The sequence below is a fragment of the Dasypus novemcinctus genome, chromosome 22 (genome assembly GCF_030445035.2).
Source record: "Dasypus novemcinctus isolate mDasNov1 chromosome 22, mDasNov1.1.hap2, whole genome shotgun sequence".
Classification (NCBI taxonomy): domain Eukaryota; kingdom Metazoa; phylum Chordata; class Mammalia; order Cingulata; family Dasypodidae; genus Dasypus; species Dasypus novemcinctus.
This window is the reverse complement of record NC_080694.1, coordinates 62,870,738-62,897,621: the sequence shown is the minus strand read 5'-3', so window position 1 is coordinate 62,897,621 and position 26,884 is coordinate 62,870,738. Positions and strand designations below refer to the sequence as shown.

At 43.0% G+C, this 26,884-nt stretch overlaps 1 protein-coding gene and 1 non-coding gene across 2 annotated transcripts in view; one reads left to right on the top strand and one right to left on the bottom strand.

Moving 5' to 3' along the window:
• EAPP (E2F associated phosphoprotein) overlaps positions 1-26,884 on the bottom strand; it is a 116,158-nt gene that overhangs the window by 77,752 nt on the left and 11,522 nt on the right.
• On the top strand, positions 21,136-21,208 carry TRNAV-CAC (transfer RNA valine (anticodon CAC)). Its single transcript has one exon. It is a non-coding gene; the product is annotated as a tRNA-Val (tRNA).

Genomic DNA, 26,884 nt, shown 5'->3' with positions numbered 1-26,884 from the left:
CCGCCAATACCATGCATGTTGTTAAACCTTTTAAACTAATGATTAAAGAGCATTGTCAAAATGTTACTACTAACCGAAGTATTTTCCCCCAAACCACCTCTTATTATTACCTTTATATCATTTATATGTGAACATACATAAACAATAAGTATATAGTAAAACAGTGAACTACAAGCAAATATGCGTAACATCATACGGGGGTCCCATACATCAACCCTCCACTAACACCTTGCATTGTTGTGAGATGTTTTTTACAGATTATGAAAGAATATTGTCAAAATCTTACTACTAATTATAGTCCTTATCTTACATTTGGTATATTTCGCCCAACCCACCCTATTATTATCTTTTAAATATATTTTTTTATGACAGAAGTTGTAAACTTATAAAACAATTGTGCACGTGTGCAGAATTCCCAAATAATATCCATCTATCACCACACCACGCTGTGGTGGAATATTGGTTACAGATAAAATAATATCATGTGATTTTTACCATGTCCATAGTGTGCATTTGGCACACATTCTCCATACTGCCCCGTTATCAACACAGTACACCTTTGGCATAGGAGCAAGCATATTACATTATTACTGCTAACCACAGTCTGTAGGTCACTCCAGCTGTATATTTCCCATGCTTCTCCACATTCCCGGCACCCTGCATTAGTGGTATACATTTGCTCTGGGTAACAAAGGACACTCTTGCACCTGAACCATCAACCGTAATTTTCATCCATTTCTTGGTTTACTGTGCTATTCAGTTCCTAGATTACTCTCTAGCATTCTGTCAGTTGGCATTTACCTGAACTACCACTTTCAGCCACATCCCCATTTATAAACTAACTGTTACTATTTGTTACCATCCACTCTATACTTTGCCACACTTTCACAGTAAAGCTAATTAAAACTTCTACATACATTAAACATCAGTAGTCCATCTCCGTCACCACCAGGGCATGAAGATATTTTCCTACGATTTCCTCTAGAAGCTTTATGGTTCTTGCTTTAATTTTTAGGTTTTTGATCCACTTTGAGTTATTTTTTGGATAAGGTGTGAGATAGGGGTCCTCTTTCCTTCTTTTGGCTATGGATATACAGTTCTTTCAGCACCATTTGTTGAATGGACTGTTCTGCCCGAGCTGTGTGGATTTGACAGACTAATAAAAAAATCACTTGACCATACATGTGACGGTCTGTTTTTGAGCCATCAATTTGGTTCCATTGGTCTATGTGTCTGTCTCTATGCCAGTACCATGCTGTTTTTACCACTATAGCTAGGTAATATGATTTAAAGTCTGGAGATGAGAGTTTGCTTTTCCATTTTAAGATGTTTCTGGCTAATTAGGACCCCTTACCCTTTCCAATAAATTTGATAATCATGTTTTCAATGTTTAAAAAAAATGCTGGTGGAATTTTAATTGGGATTTCTTTGAATCTATATATCTTTTTGATATTTAGTCTTCTAATCCATGAGCATGGAATGTTCTTCCAGTTATTTAGGGCTTTTTAAAATTTCTTTTAACACTGAGTTGCAGTTTTCTGAATACAAGTGCTTTACATCATTGGTTAAGTTTATTCACATTTGGGTTTTACTTGTCATATTTTATTTTCACCACTCTTTTGACACCTTTGGTTACTTTTTTGATATAATCTTCATTTCTAGACTCTCTTCCAGGCCTTTCTCTCCTTTCTTTTCAGGCTCTAGCACACCCTTTAGCTGTTGGAAACTGAGGCACAGCGGCCTCACAAGGAGAGAGATGCTGTCTCCATGGCTATGCTTGCAACCTAAGGGACGTAATAATTAAGAGTTCCTGGCAGATAGGATGACGCTGTTAAAGGCTGAAAGAAAAGATGAGCACATACCTTGTGTAGTAAATAGAACACTTAGACTTTGTACCTTGAGATAAGATTTTTTTAAATTCCTTAGACTATGGGTAATGCTGATAGTTAACTGCATGTTGCTGCTTGTTGTCACATAGACTGGGGTATATAGAGAGCCCCTTGTAAACAATAAATTTGTCTGATGAGTCTCTGCTTGCAGACCCCCTGATCCCAGCTCTCTTGTTCTTTCTTTCTTTCCTTCTCTTTATTTCACTCTCCTTTTTCTCTTTCTTTCATTCCCAATACCCTTCGGGTCCAAATCTCTAACATTTAGCATTTCCTGAAAACCTGGTCTCTTTATTAGAAATTCTCTCAGTTTCTGTTTATCTGTGTATTCTAATCTTGCCCTCGTTTTTGAAAGACAGTCTTACTGGATATAAGATTCTTGGCTGGAAGTTTTTTTCTTATAGTATTTTAAATACATCATAACACCATCTACTTGCCTCCATGGTTTCTGGTAAGAAATCAGCACTTAATCTTTTGGGGTATCCCTTATATATATTATGTGTTGATTTTCTCTTGCTGTTCTCAGAATTCTCTGTGTCTTTGGCATTTTACATTCTGATTAATATGTGTCTTGGAGTTTGTCTATTCAAATTTTTTCAGATAGTAGCATGTTGTGCTTCTTGGACACTGATATCTATGTCCTTCAATAGGGTTGGGAAATTTTCTACCATTATTTCTTCAAATATTCCTTCTGCCCCTTTTCCCTTCTCTTCTCCTGCTGGGACACCCATGACATGTATATTTTCTGTCTTTAAGTGCCCTGAGACCTTTTTCAATCTCTTCCATTCTTTTCTTCATCTGTTTTTTGTATTTCACTTTCAGAAGGTATTTCTTCAAGCACACCAATCCTGTCTTCTGCTTCTTCAAATCTGCTATCATATGATCCCAATGTTTTTAAATTTCATTTATTGTGCCTTTCATTCCCATAAGATCTGCTATTTTTCTATGTATGCTTTCAAATTCTTCTTTGTGCTCATCCATTGTCTCCTTAATATCCTTAATCTCTTTAGCCATCTCATTGAGTTTATTAAGGAGGTTTGTTTGAAAATCTATGATTAGTTGTCTCAACTCCTTTATGTCATCTGGAGGCTTATCTTGTTCCTTTAACTGGGTCATATCTTCCTGTTTCTCGGTGTAGATTGTAATTTTTTGTTGGTGTCTTGGCATTTGGCTTACTAGATGTATGTATTCTGGGTGCAGTTTTTCTCTTTAGTTTAGGGCTTCCTGCCCATTCTCCCTTGCTGGTTATGCAGTAGGAGCCAAGGATGTAGTTGATGCTATAAGCTGTGGAGCTTAAGCTGCCCTCATTGCCCCAGGGACTGATGATGCTTCTCCCAACTTTCTCCTTTGCCAGAGGTAGGATAGAGTCACAGTTGTGTGGAATAATTCAATCTTGCAGGCCTAGACTATAGTTGCCCAGAGAGGCTGATGAGGCTTCACGTCCCTTTCTTTCCTGCCTGGGTCAGGGATAGAGCTACAGGTGTGGGAAGCAATCTATGCAGTGTGGGTCCAAGATGTCTGCAAGTGCCCTGGTAGACTTTCAATTATTCAGTCTGTGCCAGCCAAAGGTACCTGCACATACCTGGATAGGCTAGGGCAGGGCCCGCCAGCCTCCTCCTTGCCAGAAGTGGGGCTGAAGACTAGGCTAGGGCTGCAGGCTGACTGGGTGAAATAAACTGGTTCCTACCATCACTGTGAGTTTTGGTCAGCCTGGCTTCCCCTCAGCCTAGGGGTTGAGTCAAAATGGTGGCTACCAACGTCTTTCCAACTTGGACAGATTGACACCCTAACTGTTCCTAGGGTTATTCTTTAGCCAGCCAAGTCTACTAATCAGTAGCTGAAAACGGAGGCCAGCTGTCTCCTCTCCTGTTACTGGGAAATTGAGCTTCCAATTCCAGCAACAGAACAGGTCCTGGGGTGGCTTGCACTGCCAAAATGGATAATCCCCTGCCTTTGTGGCTTGGCAAGTAACTTCCTGGAGAGGTAGGCGCAGGTCCCCCAGCTTCCTCCCTCCCAGAGGTGGGGTTGGCGCTTAGGCTAGACTTGCCATCTGATCTGGATGGAAAGAAGCTGGTCCCCACCAGCACTGTGATTTTCAGTCCACCCTGTTTTCCCTCATGCCAGGCACAGAGTTGAGATGGTGGCTACTGGCCTCTTTCTGACTTGGACAGGCTCAAACTTTAGCTGTTCTCAGGATTACACTTTAGCTCACTGAATATATTCATCAGAAACTGAACTTGGTGCCCAACCATCTCTTCCTCCCCCATTTTTGGGAAGTGGAACTTTCAATTCCAACCACGGAACAGCTCCCACGGTGGCTAGTGCTTTCAGGGGAGGATGGGCACTGGCCTCTGTGGTGTGGAGCACTCTACTTACTAGTCTTCTCTGCAGATGTGCAGTCTCCTCCTTCCCTTCCAGGATGCTCTTCTGGTATCCTGAAGTCCCCAAACAGGTGCTTCAGCTAGCTCCAGATAGCTCTAGGAGTTTACTAACTGCCCTGTAGCAGGAGCTGACTCTAGGAGCTCCTTACTCTGCCACCATCTTGCTGGTTGTCCTCTGGCTGTATATCAATTCATTTTTTTACCCCTCCCCCTGACTTTGTGGCTTTTTGCATGCTGTCTGTTCTCTGTGTCCATTCACTGTTCTTTCTTCTGTGTCTGTATTTCTTTATTTTATTTCCCCTCCCTCCTTGTGGCTTGCTTGCTGTCTGCTCTCTGTGTCCTTCTCGCTTGTCTCCCTTCTTTTTCATAGTACTCCACAGCATCTGCAGGCCAGGTGGTGCTCTGCAGCATGGGGCAAGGCTGCCTTCACAACAAGGCCCCAGGACGTGAACCGAGGGTCTCCCATATAGTAGAGGGGAACTCATCTGATTGAGCCACAGCTGCTTCCCCTCAACTGATTTTTAATAAGGTTCCCAAGACCACTTTTCTGGGACAGAACAGTCTCTTCAACAAATGGTGCTGGCACAACTGGATCTCCATAACCAAAAGAATGAAAGAGGACCCCTATCTCATACCTTCTACAAGAAGAAACTCAAAATGAAACAAAGACCTAAACATATAAACCAGACCATAAATCACCTAGAAGATAATATAAGGAAACATCTACCAGAACTTACAGTAGATGGGGGCCACAGAAACTTTACAACCAAAATATGAGCAACAAAGATAAAAATAGATAAATCGGACCACCACAAAATTAAACATTTCTGCACCTCAAAAGACTTCATGAAGAGGGGGAAAATGTGGGAATTTTTATAGAAATTACATTTAACCCTTTTTTTCTTTAAAGATTTATATATGTATTTTTTATTTCTCTCCCCTTCCTCACCCCTGGTTGTCTGTTCTCTGGGCATCGCTGCACCCCATGGCCTGTGGTCCACACCATAGCCCACACTCTCCCACGTTCCATCCAGTGGGCCATGAGAGGACATACAATGTCCGGCAATTGTCCCTGGAGCACCACCCAGGACAACTCCAAGTCCCGAAAATGCCTCCACATCTCATCTCTTCCTCCAATTCCCCACACCCAGCAGCCACCAAGGCCACTTTTTCCACACCAATGCCACACTTTCTTGATTATTAACCACAATAGTTCATGAATAGAATATCATTAAGTCCAACAGGAGGTAATTCTTAAGCAATATATATTACTAGGCTAAGTTTCAATTTCACAAGCACAAGGTTCATAAGTACAAGCATCAAAATCAAGGGCCTGGCGTATTCGTCTGTCCTTCACTAGGCACTGCCCATGTGCTCTAGAAACTCTTGTTACTCTATTAGAGAAAGTAGCAGGACTCCCTAGAATGGGAATTCAAATTTCTGTCACTTATTGTGTGACCACCCACAGAGACAACAAACCACGACCACACGAACACATTCATATTCCATAGAGGCATGCCTCAGGTGCATCCCTCCCCACACATTCCCCCCCCACTGACACCCCACACCGTTGGTCCTCCCCTGCCACATTGTGACCCTTCTGAAATCCAAAACCTCCCCAAAACAAAGCCAAAAAGAATTTTTTTGCATTATGCCTTTTATCACCGTAAGATCTATTATCTTTTGTGTATATTGACAATTTCTTATATATGTTCCCCCAGTGTCCTTTTTTTTCCCAGAGAAGCTTTAGATGACAGAAAAGTCACATAGAAAATATAGGGAACTTCCATATAACTTACCCCCTTCCCTTAATAAGACACGTACAAGTAGTTGAAAGGGAAGTCTAAGGACATGTGTATTACTAGCAGGAAAGCTAAAAAATATAACATGGGACTGTATAACATAGTGAAACCACATGTGAAATATGAATATGGGCAATATTGCATATATAAGAATGCTTTTACAAAATATAAATACAAATAAACTAGAGAGATGGAAACAAAATAGTAGCTATGTATGGCAGGGTAAGAGAGATTGAGAGGTGATGAGGTTTTTGTTTGTTTCATTGTTTATTATTATAATTATAATTATTGTACTAATGAAATGCTCTATTAATGATTAAAGTGATGAATGTACAACTATGTAATTATACCAAATACCATTGATTGTACAGTTTGGATGGGTTTATGCTAAATTAATATGTACAAAAATTGATATGTTTTTTTAAAAACCATAACATGTTCTGTGTCTGCATTCCAAAAACTATAAATTGCTGCCAACTGAAATCAAAGAACACCTAAACAAATATAGAGACAAACCCTGCACATGGATTGTAAAGATGTCAGTTCTTTCCTAAGTGTTCAAAAGGTTAATTGTGGGAAGCAGATTTGGCTCAACTAATAGAGAATCCAACCCAGGGCCTCCTGACCCATGTGGTGAGCTGGCCCACGTGCAGTGCTGATGCATGCAAGGAGTGCCGTGCCATGCAGGGGTGTCTCCTGCATAGGGGAGCCACACAAGCAAGGAGTGCGACCTATAAGGAGAGCCGCCCTGCACAGGAAAAGTGCAGTCTGCCCAGTAGTGGTGCCGCACACATGGAGAGTTGATACAGCAAGATGATGCAACAAAAAGAGACACAGATTCCCAGTGCCATAGACAAGAATACAAGTGGACACAGAAGAACACACAGTGAATGGACACAGAGAACAGACAACCAGGGGTGAGGAAGGGGAGAGAAATAAAAAATACATATATAAATCTTCAAAGAAAAAAAGTAATGTAAATGTAAATCTTCTGGCTGTACATATGCTAGCTGAGCCTTGACTCTCAGCAGAGTAGTAGCCAACACCTACTCCCCAGTTCATTGGGCTCTCCCCAGACAACTAACAAAAGAATAATGATGGACAATGCCCATCCCAAAAAACAGAGATTATCTACAACTGTAAGCAAAACAGTTCTATCCATCTGCCCCAGGGGATTTAAGCCCCCTCTCAATCAGAAGCAGAGTTGGATTCACCATCCCAAAACCCTCAAGATTGAGGAATGAACAAATATAAGGAGGGAATGCAACTGTGGGCCAAAGATAGTGATCACAAGAGGTTCTGAGGGGAGGGAGAAGGAAGAATAGATGTAATATGAGGCATTTTAGGGACATTAGAATTGTTCTGCATGATATTGCAATGATGAATACAGGCCCTTATATATTTTGTCAAAACCTATAAAATTGTGCAGTGTAAACCATAATGTAAACTATAGACCATGGTTAGTAGCAATGCTTCTATATTTACTTATCCATTGTAACAAATATACTACTCTAGAGAAAGATGCTGTTGATGGGGAAGTGGTGGGGATCCCCTATATATATTATAGGAGGTAAAGGGCTTTGAACCCATGACCCTATAAGAGAAGCAGGTGCTTACACTGAGCTACACCCATCCTCGCCTATGTATTTGATGTAACATTTATGTAATCTAAAGCTTCTTTAAAAGTAAATTTCAAAAGTTATTGAAGGATTACTCCAAACAGTTTTGTCCAGGCAATTTTACCTCATCTAATCCCAACAACAAACTACTTGTTCCTCCGGTATTCATAAAGGTACACAGGTGAACACAAATTAGTTAAATGATGTAATCAAGGTCTCTTTGTTAATGAAGAAAACAAAGAAAAGGAAAAAATTCTTAAATTCATATGTCACAAAACAAACTCCATTTTTTTTCACATTTAGCATTAATATGGTACATTTTTGGTTTCCACTTTTGTGATTGAGTTGATTTTTGACCACCACAGAATTAGCAAGAATTTCAGCTAAAGGTGTTCCTGTTTCCTCCAAGAGGGTATTGGAAGGAGACATTAGCCTGCCAACGCTGCACTGAATCTTGGCCCATTTGGGAGCCGTCACTAGCTGTCCTCATCACAGGTGGCCTGTAGGTGAGGCTCTGGGATGGTGTAAGGGAGGTGGCCCCAAAAGAACAGGTGTGTATTCTCTGCTAGACCGGGAGCCACTGCTGCCCAACTTGGCACCTGCTTGGAGTCACCCTTGGTAACCTATCAGGGACCTCACAGGGTTCAGACAGTTGAAACCATTTTTGCCTTTGACATTAGAAAATGATTGAACTGGCTGGAAATGTGGAGGATGTTAGCTTTAAATCATCCCCTTTGAAAGGACCTTTCCTAGGTCTCTGCAAGGGTTTGAGAGTTTGGATCTCACCTGGAGGATTTTTACTCCCTCTCATGAGAATCTTCTTTGAGTCCTTTTATGAGTCTCCCCTGCCCATATTTCTGGTGGGTGAGGGGGATTAGGGGGCCGTGGGGCTGCACTCTGGCCCTTGTCCAAATGTGCTTATTTCAGTTTTCCATAAACACCAACGTCTCCAGTGTGGCTTTGGTAAAATATTTCCATAACACGCCCGCAACAGCGCCAAATAGCACCCTATTTAAAGACGATTTTCATGGAAGCAGCAGAGGGAGGGGTCATAGGTGTCTGCCTCAGTTTCCTCACCGTAAATAGCTGTCAAGTCCCCACCACACAGAGTCGCTGTGAGCCCTGGATGAGGTACTGAATACAAACCTTGTCATAAAACCTGGCACGCGGTGAGGACTCAAGTGTTGTTCAACTACCTCACTAGTTTTTCAATGAAGAAATAGAGGACCTGGGGCGCCAAGTCCCAGAACCAGTTAGGGAGAGGAGGCCTGGAGGCGGGGAGAGGGGATTCCTGACTTTAGAAATCAATGTGGGGAAGCAGACTTGGCCCAAAGGATAGGGTCTCGGCCTACCGCATGGGAGGTCCAAGGTTCAAGCCCAGGGCCTCCTGACCCGTGTGGAGCTGGCCCACGCGCAGTGCTGATGTGCGCAAGGAGTGCCCGGCCATGCAGGGGTGTCGCCCGCGTAGGGGAGCCCCACCGCTCAAGGAGAGCCAACCAGCACGAAAAAAGCACAGCCTGCCCAGGAGTGGTGCCACACACTCAGAGAGCTGACACAACAAGATGACAGAAGGAAAAGAGAGACAGATTCGCAGTGCCACTGACAAGAATACAAGCAGGCACAGAAGAACACACAGCAAATGGACACAGAAAGCAGACTATTGGGGGGGGGGGGAAGGAAGGGGAGAGAAATAAATAAAAATAAATCTTAAAAAATAAAAGAAATCAATGTGCTTCCATTAAGACTAGTCTGAAGGGTGTTGGGTGCAGGCATATGAAAGGCAAACTTCTGTGACTTTTTCCTACAGTAGGAAAAGCAAACGGGCCCTTACCTCTCAGACCAGAAAATTTGTGGAGCCAGAAGCAGGTGATCAAAGGTATAAAATGAGATGTGTATAAAGGGCCTTGTAGTGTAGTGGTTAGCACTCTGAGCTCTGAGTCCAGTGATCTGAGTTCAAGTCTCAGTGGCACCTTACCTAAGTTTTTCTGTGTGAAGGTTATTTACATCACATTAAACTATGGACATTGGCTGTTTAATTTCTACACAACCTTTCTCTTTCCAACTGATTGGAAAAGAAATTCTCATTCTCATTCCAGCCACAAGTAGTTTTCATCTGCGTACAAATAAACTGACTGGAGAAGGAAGCCCCATCCCTTTCACTAAACAATACATTTCCAATACAATATTTTGTTAGGTGTATACTGCTAGTAAATTTAAAAATAACTCAAACTAGAAGAAACTCACCTAAAACACTTAGAGATTTTATGGTCACTAAAAATATTTCAATTTTTATACATATTTTCTTTGCCGAGTGATGTCAGTGTGATCGACAATAACCTTTTACCTAAAATGATCTATTTTGGGTTAAAATTCTGTCACAATTTTTTTTCTTGCAGTTTTTCTCTTAGGTAAATATGGGAACTGAGTTAAGTAATTAGTGTAATATAGATTGCTTTAGAGAAGAATGTTACCATTAACAGGATCTGAATTTAGGAAATCATGCCTAGGAAGGGATGAGGGACAGAAAGAAGCACTCCACCCAAGTAAAATAACCATATAGATTTAGAGTACAAGAGTCTTGTACAAAAGTCAATAACAAAGTTTTTCTTTTGAGTAGAATAAAATGTGCAAGAAAATATATAACCATAAGCTACAGCAATGTACATTCTAGTTGCTGGAAGATAAAACACTGATTTTTAGAAAGAAGAGAGGGAATTTGTCACTTTCTCTTCCAAAGTTAAAAAAGACTTCCCTCTTGGAATGAGTGAAAAGGAATTTTAGAAAAGATTTGTGGCAGGGAAGGGAGGATAAAAAAGGCCAAGCATTTCTAGAAATCAGGTACAGTCTCAGGAAAGATTTTTATGAGATCAGATATCCTCCCTGAAAAAGCTAAGGAATGAAAAGACTACCCTAAACTCATGGCAGAGGCTGGTTTCAATCTCTTGACCTCTAGGTTATAGCCCAGCCTGCTTCTGCTGCATGAGTCTACTGCACACTTTGTGACTACTGCAGGGCTTTTCCATCACATAGAAGATCAGCCATTTAACCAGCATAAATATTTTCCTTTCTCCTCTCTGTTTTTCTTCCTCTGCCTTCTTTTCTCAGCGTCTCTTAAGAAGGACTCCCTCTAGAACCAGAGGACTCCAGCAGTCCCTTGTAAGCTATATTTTCCCAATCCACCAAAGATGCTTCAAGCTCTGAAACTTTCTCTTCAGCAGGTACTTTGAACGCAGAGGAGGAACTGCTGAGCAAGCCCAGCAAAGTCCTCAGAAGCCCCTGCTTGGGGGAAATGGAGAGAAATGAAGTCAGTTCAGACCTACTGCCCTCAGTCCAGACCTACTGCCCTCAGACAGGAACCAGCTCCCACCTCCGTTTCCTCTTTCTTTGTATTGACCACCTTGCCATCTGTCGCAGCTTCCTGGGCACCTGGTCTACCAGCACAGAGCTCAACCCTTGGAGCTGTCAAAAGGGCCCTCTGAACCCTTTGAGGTCATGTCCACTGATGGTCTTCTCTGGCCCTCGACAGTCGGCTCTCTCAGATGCCTGGGCAGAGACCTCTGGCATCTGTTCATCCTGTGCTATGTAGGCCAAGCAGCTTTCCTCTTGCTCTTTCCCCAATTTCTCTGTCTTCATTTAAGACTTGTTTTTCCAGTCCCAGGACAGGCAGAGGGTTGGTGGCCATTTCTCTCTGGCCTTACAGTTGAGATTTCTCTCCTTCTCCTTAAAACAGGCCAAGATACAGGGTTGGCAGATCTATTGGGATTTTGAGGAAGTGAAGGAACATGATCATGAGAAAACTGGCTGGACAAATGGAAGGTGAGAAAGACAGAACCAGCTCCCACTGGGACCTGATTCGGCAGCCTGGGTGTTGACCACTGCACCCTGGAGCCTCCACTGGCCCTGCAGGGAGGGGACTCCTCGCCTCCCCTGTGTCTCAGCTGCCTTCCTGCGGTCTGCATCTTCACTGGACTCTCACTCCACCACTGCGGAGATCCAGAGACCGGGGAGCCTGCCTGCCAGGTGCTGGACCCAGCCTCCTTCAGACAAGAACCCCCGAGAGCCAGCACTCCCCTCCCCTCTCTCATCTTGCCTGCCAAGGCTTTTTCTCTCAAGGGGTGTAGGGCTGTGGACCAGCTGCTCATCTTCACTGGAAACGGAGTGCCCTGGAGGAGAAGCCGAGCCCTGCCATGTGACTCGTGGTGCACCATCTCACTCAGCTCTCACTGTAATTAAACGTGGTGAGGGTCCCTTTCCCTGTTTTACAGGTGAAGAGACTGAGGCACACTCTGAGACCCGCACATGGGCATGCTCTCTTTCCTATCTGAACATTTAGCAGGATGCTGCCTCGTTTTTAAAAGGCTGATGATCAGGTGCTTTTGAGGAAAATCAACAGAAGAATTTTAGGGAAGTTACTTCAGGAGAAGGTAGTATTTACAAGAAACGGACATCGAGTTTGTTCGGACCACAAGACCGGGAAAGAATTCCTGATCCATGCGACGTTTACCTGAAAGGGGGGGGGGAGGGGGTCCTGGGCTGACTCTGGGGTGGGGGGCTGGAGGGGTAATTAGAGGCAGTCAGCGGGGCACCAGGTCGGGAACCGAAGCAGGGCTTGGCCTTCACCCTCGCAACACCAGGGAATACGGCCAGCGAGAACCCCAAATAGACTGACAGATGCTTATCCGCCATGCCTCGCCTATCCCTTCCCCGCGTTTAAAAGGGCTCCACGACCATTGACTATGGGGTGCAGTGATGCCCAGAGATGTACTTACCAGGTGCAATGGATGTGTCATGATGATGGGAGAGAGTGTTGCTGTGGGGGGAGGGGGGGGGGGCGGTGGGGTTGAATGGGACCTCATATTTTTTTAATGTAATTTTAAAAAATAAATAAATAATTTTTAAAAAAAAGGCTCCACAGGTTGTGAAATCCTATAAATCAGTCATCTCGCTCTTTCTTTAGGGCTCAGAGTGTGATGTTCCCCAAGGGAAGGTCAGGCGAGAGCGTGGGCGGTTTCCTTAGCGCAGTAGGACAGCGCTGTCCTCCGAGCAGTGCGATTCTGCTGGACAAGCTCAGGCGAGCAGTTCTGGCCCCTGCTGCAGTTTCTGTGGCTCGCCTCGCAGAGGGGCTGCTCAGGGGCAGGCCTTTCTGTGATCCCAGAAAGGAAAGCGTGGACCACCAGGCAGAAGGGCCCAGCCCCCTGGAGAGTGGGTAAGGCGAGAAGCCAGTTGGTGACCCCCAAACCTGCCCTCTTCTGGTTCTCTGAAATGGTTTTTCTCAAAGAGGCTTTTGGGACTGGATTGAAACTGTGTGGAGAGATCCAATAAAATTTTTTATCAGTTTTCGTATCCAGTCACTGACGACCATCAGTTCATCTAATTGTGAAATCAAAATCCATTTTCCCAGAAAAGTGCTCTAGACAAACAGAACTAAAAGTTGGTTTTTCGAGATCAACAAAAACGACTCTTAGCTAGATTAACAAAGAGAAAGAGAGAAGATACAAATAAATAAAATCAGAAATGAAAAGGGGGGCACTACCATTGACATTAAATTAAAGAGATCAAAGGAAAATACTGTGAACAACTGTATGTCAACCAAATGGAGAACGTTGATGAAATGCACAAATTCCCAGAAACACATGAACAGCACATACCGACCCTGGAAGAAATAGGAGACCTCAACAAATCGGTCACAATTAAAAGAAATTGAATCAGTCATCAGATATTACCAAAAATGAAGAGCCCAGGACCAGACGGCTTCACAGGTGAATTCCACCAATCATTCAAAGAAGATCCAAGGCCAATCTTGCTCAAGCTCTTCCAAAACAGTGAACAGAAAGAAACATTCTCAAACTCATTCTATGAAGCCAACATCACCTTAATTTCAAAGCCAAACAAATTATGAAAAAAAATTAAAAACCAATTTCACTTAATCAAATTTATCTGGAAGTGAAAGGGCCCCTGAATATCCAAAAATATTTTAAACAAGAACAAAGTTGAAGGGCTCTCACTTCCTGACTTTAAAGGAAATTATTTAGCTACAGTGGTTAAAAACAAAAAAGAGAGTGGTGCTGGCATAAAGATAGACATAACCAATGGAATCAAATTGAGAGTTCGAAAACAGACTCTCACATCTACGGTCAAGTGATCTTTGGCAAAGCTGTCAAACCCACTCAGGTGGGTCAGCACAGCCTATTCAACAAATGGTGCTGGGAAAACTAGATATCCATATCTAAAAGAAAGAAAGAGGACGCTTATCTCACACTTTATACAAAATTTAACTCAAAATGCATCAAGGACTAAATATAAAAACTAGAACTGTAAAACTCCTTGAAGAAAATTTAGGGAAAGATCTTCAAGACCTCATGGTAGGTGGTGGTTTCTTGGACCTTCCACCCAAAGCACAAGCAATGAAAGAAAAAAAAATAGATAAATGCAACTTCCTCACAATTAAATATTTTTGTGTCTCAAATGATTTTGTTAAAAGTTGAAAATGCAGCCTACTCAATGGGAGAAAAATCTTTGGAACCATATTCTGACAAGGGCTTGATTTCAATGTTATATGAAGAGATCAGACAACATAACAAAAAAAGACAAGGAACCCAACTTAAAAATGGGCAAAAGACTTCAATAGATATTTTTCCAAAGAGGAAATATAAATGACCAAATACACATGAAGATGCTCAACCCCACTAGCTATTAGCCAAAAGCAAATCATAACTACAATGAGATGTAATTTCATGCCTTACAGAAGGGCCATTATTAAAAAACAAGAACAGAAAACTAGAGGTGGTGGAGAGGATGTGGAGAAATAGGAACTCTCCTTCACTGCTGATGGGAGAGTAAAATCGTGCATCCTCCCTGGAAGCCCATTGGTAGGTTCCTCAATTAATTTACAACTGCCATAAGATCCGTCAGTCCCACCACTAGGAATATATTCAGAAGACTGACAGCAATAGTGTAAACATATTTGCACACCGATGTTCCCAGTGGGTTATTCACAATTGCTAAGAACTGGAAACAACGTAAGTGCCCGTCAACCAGTGAATGAATAGACAAATGTGGCATACACATACAGTGGAATACTAGACAGCTCTAAGAAGAAATGAACTGGGGAAGCACATGTGGGGGGCCGGGAAGGTCCCCAGCTGTGGCTTCTTCCCCTTCCTGAGGAAAACTCAGCCCGCAGTTCTCAGCCACCTGCCTGCCCAGGACACAAGCTAAAATGTAACAAACACCTCACAGGAGAATAATGTACAGATACTATCTCAAACTGTAATTTTTCCCAGGCTGTACAATTCCCCAGGCTGTGTAACACCACCACACCCTGTTTATGTGCTTCAGGCGACCCTGGCAGAAACTGTTATGAAATTTCTTTGTTCTGAGACACCCTCTATTGTCCCTCGTGGTTCCACCTCTTGGCCGAGCGCTGACTTCATTCTCTGAACTGCCGCCTTCAGAGACCCTCTCCTGTCCCAATAAATAAACCTAAGTCTCCACATTCCAATAAATAAAGCTCAGTCTCCCCCCGCACCCCCCAGCGTGTGGGCAGCCCCTTCCCTTCTGCTGGGTGTCTCGGGTTCCCGGGGACCTCTGAGTGGGGTCCGGGGAGAAAGTGCCCGCCGGAGAAGCCGGGGGCTGCGGCTGCCTGGTGGGTCTGGCTCTCGTGGGAATCCAGGGAGATTTTCCCACAAATCCAGGCGGGTTTGCCACAGAGATCCGCAGGGCTGGAAAGAGCGCCCCGGCTTCCCTGCTCTCAAACACGAGCTGGTCGTCGCCGGAAAACGTCCTCACATTCCCAAAGAGACTGTGGCCGCGGGGGCGAAGGCTGCGGGGTGGACGGAGAGTGGGGAGGGACGGATGGGACGGGGGAGCCCGGCCTCGCGGGCCGCGGGGGCTGGGGCAGGGCCGCCCCGCTGCCTCTTCTCCTCGGGGCCGTCGGGGCCCACGCACCCGCGGAGAGCTCCACGGTCCCGGAGCGCCGGGCCTCCCCTGCCGGCGCGCGGGGCCCAGGTTCAGCGCGGGGCCTGACCTTGGCGGGCAGCGGCGCGGCCCTGGGCGCCGGGGGACCCGCCTCTCCGCGCCTGCGCGCCCGGGAAAGCACCCGGATGGGGGCGGCGCTGGCGCAGCTGCGCGCGGCCCTGGGCGCCGGGGGCCCCGCCTCTCCGCGCCTGCGCGCCGGGACAGCGCCCGGTGGGGGCGGTGCTAGCCGGGGACCCGCCTCTCCGCGCCTGCGCGCCGGGACAGCGCCCGGTGGGGGCGGTGCTAGCCGGGGACCCGCCTCTCCGCGCCTGCGCGCCCGGGACAGCGCCCGGTGGGGGCGGTGCTGGGGCAGCGGCGCGCGGCCCTGGGCGCCGGGGACCCGCCTCTCCGCGCCTGCGCGCCCGGGACAGCACCCGGATGGGGGCGGTGCTGGCGCAGGGGGGAGAGCTAGGGCGCCCCCGCCCGGGGGCCGTTTCCAATAAAGCCCAGCGCCGAGAGCTACCCCACGCGTCGCCCGGTCAGCCAGGCCTGGGCGGCTAAGCGTTTATTCTGCAACATTTAGCTCTTGAACTTGCCCTCCAATTTTTGCAGGGAAAAAATGTACCTATGGCACATTTTTAAATTTTTCTAGTATTTCTTCATAAAATTAAATATTTATACAGAATGCAGTTTTCTTCAAACGATAATAACTGACATCTAACTACAAAACCCTTAGATCACTTTAAAATATATCCAACAGAATATAGGAAGGAAAACAAATTAATAAAACCATTATCTATAGAAAACGCATGATTAAGATCTTTAAAAGCTTGAAATGTTACATAATAGCTTTTTCCTTTTTGAAGTTGAGTTTCCCTCAGATTTATACTGTAATGTGTTATTTGCTCATTCTTAGAAGTTTTTTAAATTAATTTTATCCTATTATTCTTTCCTGCTAATAAAAATAAATAGGCACACTCCTTTTTTCTTTTTACATTTTTATTAGAGCATTTGTAAGTTTACATAAAGTCATACAGGAAACACGAATTTCTATACACACACAAATACACACAGTTTTCTCTATCATTAACATTTTGCATTAGTGTGTTAACCGTGACAACTGATGAATAGTAGTATTATAACTGTATTATTAACTACACGGCGTCATTTTCACTAGTGTTCACTCTTCACGCTCTATGCTTACTTGTTTTCTAGTTTTTCTTCTGGTAACACTGTACGACGAGGCTTTTTAAATTTTAACCACGCTCAAGTACACAGGCCAATGCTGTTATTCACACTCCCAACGCCGTGCTCCCATCACCATCCACTGTGAAGACGTCTCCTTCTCCCCAAACTGGAACTCAAACCGGCTAAGCATTAACGCCCCATCCCCCACCGCCGACCCTGGTGACCTGTACTCTAATTTCCGAGGCTATGAATTTGCATATTCTGATCACCTCAGATAAGAAAGATGCTATGTTAGGTCGTCCTTCTGCATCTGGCTTGTTTCACGCATCCTGATGACGTCAGGGCTCCTCCGTGCACACCGTTTTTAATTTACTTGTGTTCCGATGATTATAAGGTCCTCATTTTTATAAGAATTCCCATAGATCTAGCTCAAGCATTAATAAAGCTTATATTGGGAGCAGACGTAGTTCAAGTGGTTTAAAAAACATATTAAAATTTGAAAATGAACCAATAATTTTTAAAAGCAAAAAAATAAATTGAAAGTTTAATTAAGTGACATGAGTTTAAAAATTGGTTCATAGTTTCATGGATGGAAGTATATATTTTAACATGAGCTAAGTCTATGTTAATTCTATACCTGGTTTTAATTTTGATGAATACTAATTACCAAAAATGTATATTAGGTTACAGATAAATGGAAATAGATTAAATTTTGTTATTTCAGTGTCTCCTAATTTTTTAATGCTCTCTGGGTAATTTGGCAAAAATCACAGTAAAAAAACTATCGATAATTATTTTCAATTCTATCAGCTGACAATTTGATTAGGCCATCCTTTGATTTTTTTCAAATCAAAACAAGATTTGTTGGTTTATTAAATTAGACAAGTGTTTCTTTTCAATTACAATAATATAGGATGTTGAAGGTGTAATGAGACACATATTTGGTTTGGTGTGTTCAGTTAATACAGTCTAGAAAATAACAACAATGAACATTAATAAATTTTTAAATGTTTATGCCCCAAGCAATTATCATACCAGGACTGCAAGAGATCTATTACTATAAACCATTAGATCTATAGAGAATAAAAATGCTTAAAAATCAATTTGATAAATTCCCCATCCAGGAAGGGTCTGAGTGTTAACATCTTTTTCCCACTTAGCCCACTTAGAGTTTTGACATTTTACACTGAGCTTCTCCCAACTCTGTCTATTAAAGAAAGAACTTGTTCCTTTGGTGGTTTTCACGACCTTGGCAGCAAGTGGAACCTCATCATTTACTCTGTGTTTCGTTAAAAAGTCTGATCTGATCGTTGATCAAAAAAGAAATCAAGAATCTTCGAAAGCTTTGGAGCCTAATAAGCCTCAAAAACTTATGAAAAGATCACCAACATTAGAAATCCACTGTGAAGGTACAGAATATTTAAAAAGCAAGCATATAACTAATCTTCACTTTCTTCTTACAAAGAGCTTTCTGTGAATCTAATGACAACGTGTGTACGCCCACCAGAGGATAAAAGCCAGTGTGTAGAAATGCATGTGCTACATATTGGCAATCTACCTCCCTTATTTGACTCTTCACGGGGAAATTTATTTTGCTTAAAGATAACACAATAGTGTCCCCATGGTCTGCAAACATGTGGTACTGCTGAATTTTGAATGCTAAGATTTACTCATGGATGAATTCTTCTTTGTTGCTTGACTATTTTCCTTGAGGTGTGTAGTAATTGGCAATTACTTTGCCTTCTGTAAAAGATACCATTTATACAGAGCTTTTTAAAAAGACAATAATAAATAAATACATCTAGTCCTGATTAAAAATCCTCAACAAAATTAAAACAGAGGATACTTTTAACACATACACTACCATTGTTTCCTAAGTTCCAGCTAGTACAATTAAACAAGAGAAAGAAACAAAAAATATAATAATTTAATAATGTAATAATACCAAATATCCTGGCTTTTAAAATCTTGTGAGTGAGTTTTAGAAATTAATGGGGCATTTGTAGCCTGGTCTCTTCTCATTGAAAGTGGAAGGATGTTCCTTCAATAATAAGGAAAATTTGTGTCGAATCTGTCGACTTTTCTCAGTGCCAAGGCTGAGAAAAATCTTCAAATCAATGCATCAGGCATCGCTACCCAAAGACGAGCACCGTAGCCCTGGACGCTTCTGTCACATGGGAAGGTACCTGGCGGCATCTACAGGTCTCTGCCTTCTCCAGGGTGTTGCTTTCAGCCTCTGGCTGCTCCATCTGTGGCTTTCTCCCTCAGCTTCTGAGATCCTTTCTGAACTCCTGCAGCTCCCCTCCCTTAACCTGATGAAAACAAGTAATTGGAAATTTTCAGACATGCTAAGTAATTTGGTACTACTAGAGTAATTCAATTACCTTAACTTCCCCAGCTTATCCAATTGTTCTGTGTTGGAGCCAGAATCTCGTTGCACTTTGAATAAATAAACTTGGTTAGATTTGAGTAGAGGGAAAAGAATGTGTGTCTTTTGCGAAGTGAGAAAAGGCCATGGAGAAATGCGCATCTTACCACAAGAATGTTCTTAGGTCATTTTAGACAAAAGTAATGAGGTGGTTGGTGACTAGGAGTGCAATAGGTTGAAACTATCCGGACTCTTTGCCTCCAGAAGGGCTTGCATCCTCAAAGGAAGGAGCACCCTGGCTCCACCATGTCTCAGTCAGGCCACTGGAGCCTTCTCTGAAAAGTGAAAACTGCACGTCCGCCAGCTGTTATGCTCCCTTTTTGTGGTACCTGTGGAAACCTGAGGAGCACGCATTATGGAGTTTAAGTCATCAAGGCATGTAGTTAACAAGGAGCCAAGACATACCCAGGTCTCCCCATCTATGAACTGGGAAATTACTAATAGATTTAAACACTCTTGAATCTGTAGCTATGTAGCCAGTGGAGAGAGATATAACTAAATCCCCTCAGTAACATGAGGAAATTAATTTAATTATCCACTCTGACAAGGTAAAGGAAAATTATTTTATGAATTACAGGTTACCCAGGTTGATGTGAAAAGGATTTTGTGTCCAAAATTATTTTGTTATTTTTGGGAGGAGCAACCTTACTGCTGAGTGCCTTCATGGGATTCTGTACCACCCGCTGAAAATATTCATTATACTAAGGAGAAAGCAGCAGTTTCTAAACTTGGAGAAAACCTTTTAGTGGGAAAAAGGACAGTGATGAAATCAAGTTGAAATGCGGCAAAAAGTAAAGGGAAATACATCGCCACCCCATAAACCCATGGTAAGATTGGCATTTGAGTGTAAAGAGACCAGAACAGTAAACCAGCGACCAAGAAACAAACAAACAAAAAAAGAGCACTGTGTCTCCTGTAGTCTCTGGGCACATACTCCAGTTGTAAACACCCACAGGTTCTCCAGCCTCACTTCTTAACGTTGTCTCGTGGACAAGTGGGCACACCCCGTCTCTATCCCCACCCAGCAGTCCCCCCAGACAAGCATAGCTTCCATTCCTTTGGTCCTGGTTCCAAAATGTTCGTTTCAGGCACCCAAGAAGGGCAGATTCAAATGCCTTGCAGCATAGTCAGAAGTTTCCTGAAATCTGATTTTTCTAGATGTTGCTTGAAGTTTACATGACTGAACTTTTGGGAGGTGCTTGTGTGTGTTTAATTGTGTTGCTGAGAGAAGGTTTTGATTAAGTCTCAGAGGTTTTAAAAGTTTTTTATTCTGAAATAATTTCAAATTTACTTAATTGTTCCAAGACTGGAACAGGATTCCCGTACTTCCTTATCCAAGTTTCATACATTTTTAAACGTCAGTTTGCCACATTTCTTTTATTATTATCTCTTTTTCTCTATATATCCATTTCTCTGTCTTTGAGTATAGATTGCATAGACCATGACCTTTCATCCCTTAACAAATCATTTTATTTCCTAAAAACCAGCATATGCTATTACAGCAGAGTTATTAAATTCAGGAAATTCAACGTTTATACAATACTAATCTGCCGTCTGTATTTCTATCTCGCCAATCGCCCCCTAAATGCTCTGCGTAGCGAAATTTCCCGATTCAAGATTCAGTCGAGGGTGATCCATTGCTTTTAGTCATGTCCGTTTAGTTTCCTTTTATCTAGGACTGTTCTCAGCCTTTTCTTGTCTTCATGACATTGGCATGTTTAAAGTGTAGACACCAGTTGTTTATAGAACGTCTGTTACCCTAATTCACCAAGTTTTTGATAACAGAGTGTGGGCAAAAAAGAAACCACAATTTATAAAACCAGGAAGCTCGAGAACAAGAATATAAAGGGAGAGAGGCAGCCTCCCGCCAAGTGGGTTTCCGTAGTGTAGCGGTTATCACGTTCGCCTCACACGCGAAAGGTCCCCGGTTCGAAACCGGGCGGAAACAGGCTTTTCTTCTGCAAAGCAAGCGCTTAAGTTGACATTTGTTCATGACCCCTCTGGGTCAACCAAAAACCTCAGCTTCCCTACTTCCCTGACCAATGTAAAAAGGGAGCTGGATGGCATCTTTATTTCGACACCACGTGCTCCGCGGGCCGCGCATTCCTCTTACCAGGCGGCCCCGTGGGGTCGGAGACGCAAGAGCGGCCCGTGGAGGTGGACGGTGCCTGGACAGCACGCCGGGGTCACCTTAAGACATCAGGGGCTCAGACAGGGGCTTAGGAAACCTTCCAGGGGGGACACAGACCTGCTGGTGGGGGACGGGAGGGACCGCGACCCTTTTCTTGCGCTCAGTAAAGCGCACGTCAGTCTGCCGGCCAGAGACGAGGGCCTCCCTGACCCTCGGGACAGCCTTTACCTTCGGCTCCCGCCTCCCGCCCCGGCCCCGCGCGGCCCGGGAGGTGGGATTAGGCTCGACTCGAGCGCGCTCAGCTCTCGCGGGCAACGCCGGGCCGCGCCTCTGCGCAGCGGGAGCCCCCGGGGCTGGGCCCTGCCCGCCCTCCCCGCCAGGCTCGGCTCGGGCGCCCCAGGCGGTCAGTGCGCGCTCCTCGCCAAGGCGGGGCAATCCGGCTGGGTTACTGCGTTGTAGGCGAAGGTCCGTGGAGCGGGGGCTCCGGCTGTCGCTAGAAACGCCTTCCTCCCTGAAATCTCCCTGGACTCAGAATCCAGCACAGCTTGCAGGCGGGGCCAGCAAACAAAGCTGTCCTGGGAAAGGACCGATTCCCACCAGGATCCCGATCACCACGGGAGCCCACGAGGTTCCCACAGCGGAGGCCAGGGGACTGTGTGGGAACGCCTCTGTGGAGTATCACTCAGTACTTCCACCCCCACAGTAAACGTTAGTGGAAAACTACAGGTTAATAACACACGACTGTTGAGACTCAGACCCTTGGATAACTTTTGGATAACTTGGATAAGTTTTGGATAACTTCACCAGGATTTTTAAAAAACCTGAGTGGCTGAGGTTCTTGCTGAGGCAAAAGAAATACAGAACTGATCTTGAAAGAAGGAAGCACAGATATTAACTATGCCGCATGACCAGTTACCAAATTGAGCGCTGTAGTTGCCTTGCATATTTTCTGTTTGCTCTGTGTTCCTCCAACAGTGTATGAAAGTTTTTTGGTTTTTTGTTTCTGTTTTTTTTTTTTTTTTTGCTTCACATCCTTTCCAGTGCATATTTTCTCCCTTTTCTCATTTTTGTCATCTAGTGGTGCATCACTGTAGTTTCAATTTGCATTTCCCTGATGACTCATAAAACTGAGATCCTTTTCATAGCGAATTGGCATTTGGATGTCTTATTTTAAGTGCTGTCTGTCCAGTCTTTTGTTTTATTAGCTTGTCTGTATTTCCTAATGATCTGTAGGAGTTCTTTACATATTTTGAATTCAAGTCCTCTATCATAGAGCTGTATTCGGAATATTCTTTCCCACTCTGTGGTTTTCATCATTCTCTAAATAGTGTCTTAATTTAAGGAACAGAAATTTTTTATTTTTATGGAGTTGGCCTGGTGGAGGAGAAGACAGAAAATGGGTGAAGAGATCATTCTTCTGGGAAGAAAATGTATCCAGGAGCTGGGAAGACCGGCAGCTGACTGGGTCTGCTCTTCTGGAAGAGGGGCCTGGGAAGGATTTGGCAGCTTCAGCTCATCAGGTGGGAGTTCAAGAACACTTTCCACAGTTGAAATGGATGAGAAAGTAACAAAGAAAGAAAGTGCTTAAGTTTAGAGCTAGACCCAGGAACACCAAGGCTCAAAGGAAGGCCGGCATTCCTGGGGAACCAGGTATTCCCACCAACAAGTACGGAGCCTTCTGCAGCCAAATTTACTCCAGACCTGTCTGCAAGGACCGTGAAAGGTGTTTTGTTGTTGCTGCTGTTTTTGTTTTTAGCTCCTGGCATTAAGGTAATCTCTGTCATAACTCTAGTTGGATACAAGCTTAACAAACAGATATCCTGGAGCCCAAAATCCAGATTAACCCATTTCAAATATCAAAATGTCCACTGTGCAATGAAAGATAAGGTATACAGAGAAATAGTAAATGATGGTTCATCCTAAGGAACAAGATAAAACATCAGAAACCATCCAATAACACTTTGGACATATCAAAGACTTTTAAAAAATCTTCTTGAATATAGTCAAGAGTTTAAAAAAAAAAAAACAAACATCAAGGGGAGTGGATGTGGCTCAACTGACAGAGCATCCACCTACCATATGGAGGGTCCAGGGTGGTAAGCTGGCCCATGGGCAGTGCTGCGATGTGCAAGAAGTGCCCTACCATGCAGGGGCACCCCAGGGTAGGGGTGCCCCATGCACAAGGAGAGCAGCCCCACATGAGAAAAGTGCACAGCCCGCCTGGGAGAGGCAACGCGCACACTGAGAGCTGATGCGGCAAGATGACGCAACAAAAAAGCAGTTTCCCAGGCCACCTGATAATGCAAGCAGATGCAGAAGAACACATGGTGAATGGGCACAGAGAGCAAAAACAGGGGAGAGAAATGAACAAAATACATCTTTTTAAAAAAGATCTTAAATTAAAAAAAAGAAAACATCAATAAAGAACTAAAGGATATCAGGTAAATTTTATATGAACTACATGATTTATATGAACAAGACATTAGAATTGTAAAAAGGAACCAGAGGTGAAGTCCACACAAAATGAAATGAAAAAAATTCCCTGTCTGGGTTACAAAGCAGATTGGAACTGGCAGAAGAATCAGTGAACTTGAAGATAAGACTATTGAAATTAGTAAGTCAGAATAGAAAGAAGAAATAATGAAGAAAGGTGAACAGATCCTGGGAGACCTATGGTACACCATCAAGCATACCAATACACAAGTTACAGGGAGTCCCAGATGGAGAAGAAAGACTGAAAGAGGCAGTGAGAATATTCAAAGAAACAATGTCTGAAAACTTCCCAAATTTAATGAAAGATATGAATATACACATCTAAGAAGCAAACTACATTCAGGATAAACTGAAAGAAATCCACACAGAGACATATTATAAACAAACAACTGAATTCCAAAGATAAAGAAAGAATCTTGAATGCAACATGTCTTGTACAATGAGTCTCAAGAAGATAACACTGATTAAATACCAATTTCTCATCAAAATCTATGGAAGGAATAAAGCAGTGGGATGACATATTTAAAGCATTGAAAGAAAATAAAGCCTGCAGACCAAGAATTCTGTATCTGGCAAAACCGCCTTTCAAAAAGTGGGAAATATGAAGGCATATTCATAATAACAAAAGTTGAGAGAGGTTGTCACCACTAGATCAGTCCTACAAGCAAAGCCAAAGGGAAATCTTTAGATGGAAAGGAAAGGACACTAGATAGTAGCTCAGCACCACCTGAAGAAATAAAGATCTCAGTAAAAGTAAACTACTTGGGTAAATATAAATGCTACTACTATTGTGTTTTTGATTTGTAACTCCACTTTTTATTTCTTACAGGATCTGAAATGCAAAGGTAGAAAAAGTGAGGATAGATTTATGGTTTTGTATACACAGTGTATAAAGATGCAATTTACGACAAGAACGTAAAGATGGAGGGGTAGAGGAGTATAAAAAGATAGTTTGCGCATGCTATTGAAATTAAGTTGGTGCTTTGGTTTTTTAACTGCTAAAACTTATAAAGTCATACAGTGGGTTGTCTTTACAACAGCAACTTATTGGCTCATGGGTTAGAGGCTATGAGAAGTCCAGAATCAAGGTGTCGGCAAGACAATGCGTTCTTCGCAAAAACTATGGTGTTCTGGGGCTGGCTGCCAGGATCTGTGGTCCTTGGCATTTCTGTTACATAGCAATTCATGTAAGAGTGACTTCTCATTTTCTTCCAGATTCTATTGACTTCCAGTTTCTATCACTCCCCATGGCTTTTTTCTCTGTGGTCTTCTTTACAAGACCTGTAGTCAATACAATTAAGACCCACCCTGATTCAACCTAATAAAAAATAACCTCATAAAAGGTACTATTTACAACAGGTTCATGCTCACATGAATGGTTTAAGATTAAGGACATGTATTTCTGGGATATATAATTCAATCCTGAACAGTCTGTATCAATGCAAATGTTATAGATTTAGTATGTTAAATTTAAGCACTATTGTAATCACAAAGATAATGTCTGAAAAATATGCATAGATGGAAATGAGAAGGCATTGTAAAGGATTCACCACAAATGAAAAACTAAATACAAAAAAAAAGCAGTAATGGTAAAATTGAGTGACAAAATAGGCATAAGACTTTAAAAACCAAAGACTAACTAACAAAAACTAAACCTTTAATTATCAGTACTTGCTTTAAATGTAAATGGATTCAACTCTCCTGTCAAAGGACAGAAATTGAGAATGTGCAGGTGCAAAATGATGGAGTGGGGTGTATTACAGATGACTCCCTCCATCAGAAAAAAAAATGAATGAGGAAGAAAAGGGGGATTTGAATTGAGGAGACGGTAACCCTAGAGCTAGGCTGGACATTTAGAACAACCATAGAAAACCCAGATGAAGGGAAAGACTGCTAAAGTTTCAGTTTTGGTAAGTGAAAACATCAACCAGTGACCAGCCCTGACATCTCAGCCCCACAGCTGCATTTATCGAAATGGGGATTGCACAAACTTGGACTAGATCCCAAGAGCAGCCAGCTGTGGCCAAGGGAAAGGAAGGAAACCTTGTCCTCCAAAAGTTGGGGTTGGAGGTTGAGGTTGATCTCATAGATCCTTGAAGGACTGGTGTCCATGATGATCCTGGTTTTGGCCCTCAGGGCAGCAGCTTCAGTCCTTCCAGCAGCATTCACAGGACAGCTTCTTCATTTTTCTTTTTTCTTCTCTGTATGTGTATTTCTCAGGCTGACATATTCCCGGGGCCCAATAGATGCTGTCCTTGGTTTTGGCCCTCGGGGTAAACAGTGACTTCTAGACTCACAGGAGCATCTACTCAGACATAGTCTGTGCATTTTTTCTATTGTTTGGCTTTCTTTCTTTTTCTTCCTTGTGTTGTTTGGTTAAACAGATCCCTGAAGGACCAGCATGAATCAGTTTCATCTCTCTTTGAAAAGTGGCTTCAGGCTTCACTCCAGTATGTCCTAGGTTGTAAAACAAATGAACCTTTAAAAATTTTTTTTGTTGGTTTATTTTCTTTCTCTTCTTTTTGTGGTCTCGTGAATCCCTGAGTGACCGGTCTACATGGGGACGTGGCTGCACCTTGACACAGCTTCTGGCTTCCACCAGCATCTAACAAGGACTTGGAAAGGCAGTACGTTTTTTAAGGGTGATTTGTCTGTGTGTTAGTGTTTCTCTCCCTCCCTCCATCCCTCCTCCCCTTCTTACTTTTCTTCTTTTCTCTTGTCCTTGGTCTGGTGGCCTGAGGATCAGAAGAACTAGATTTCCAGAGTTACCAAATCATAATACTCAGAATATTCAGAATTCAACAAAAAATTACAAAGCATACAGGAAGACAGAAAGAATGGCAAGTCACAGGAAAAAAAAAGAATTCAGTGGAAACTATTCTGAGTCTCAAATTATTAATGAGATTGAAATTATATAGAAATATAAAATGGAAATTCTGGAATTCAAAATCCAATAACTTAAATGAAAATTTCAATAGGAGAGTTCAATAGTAGTATAGA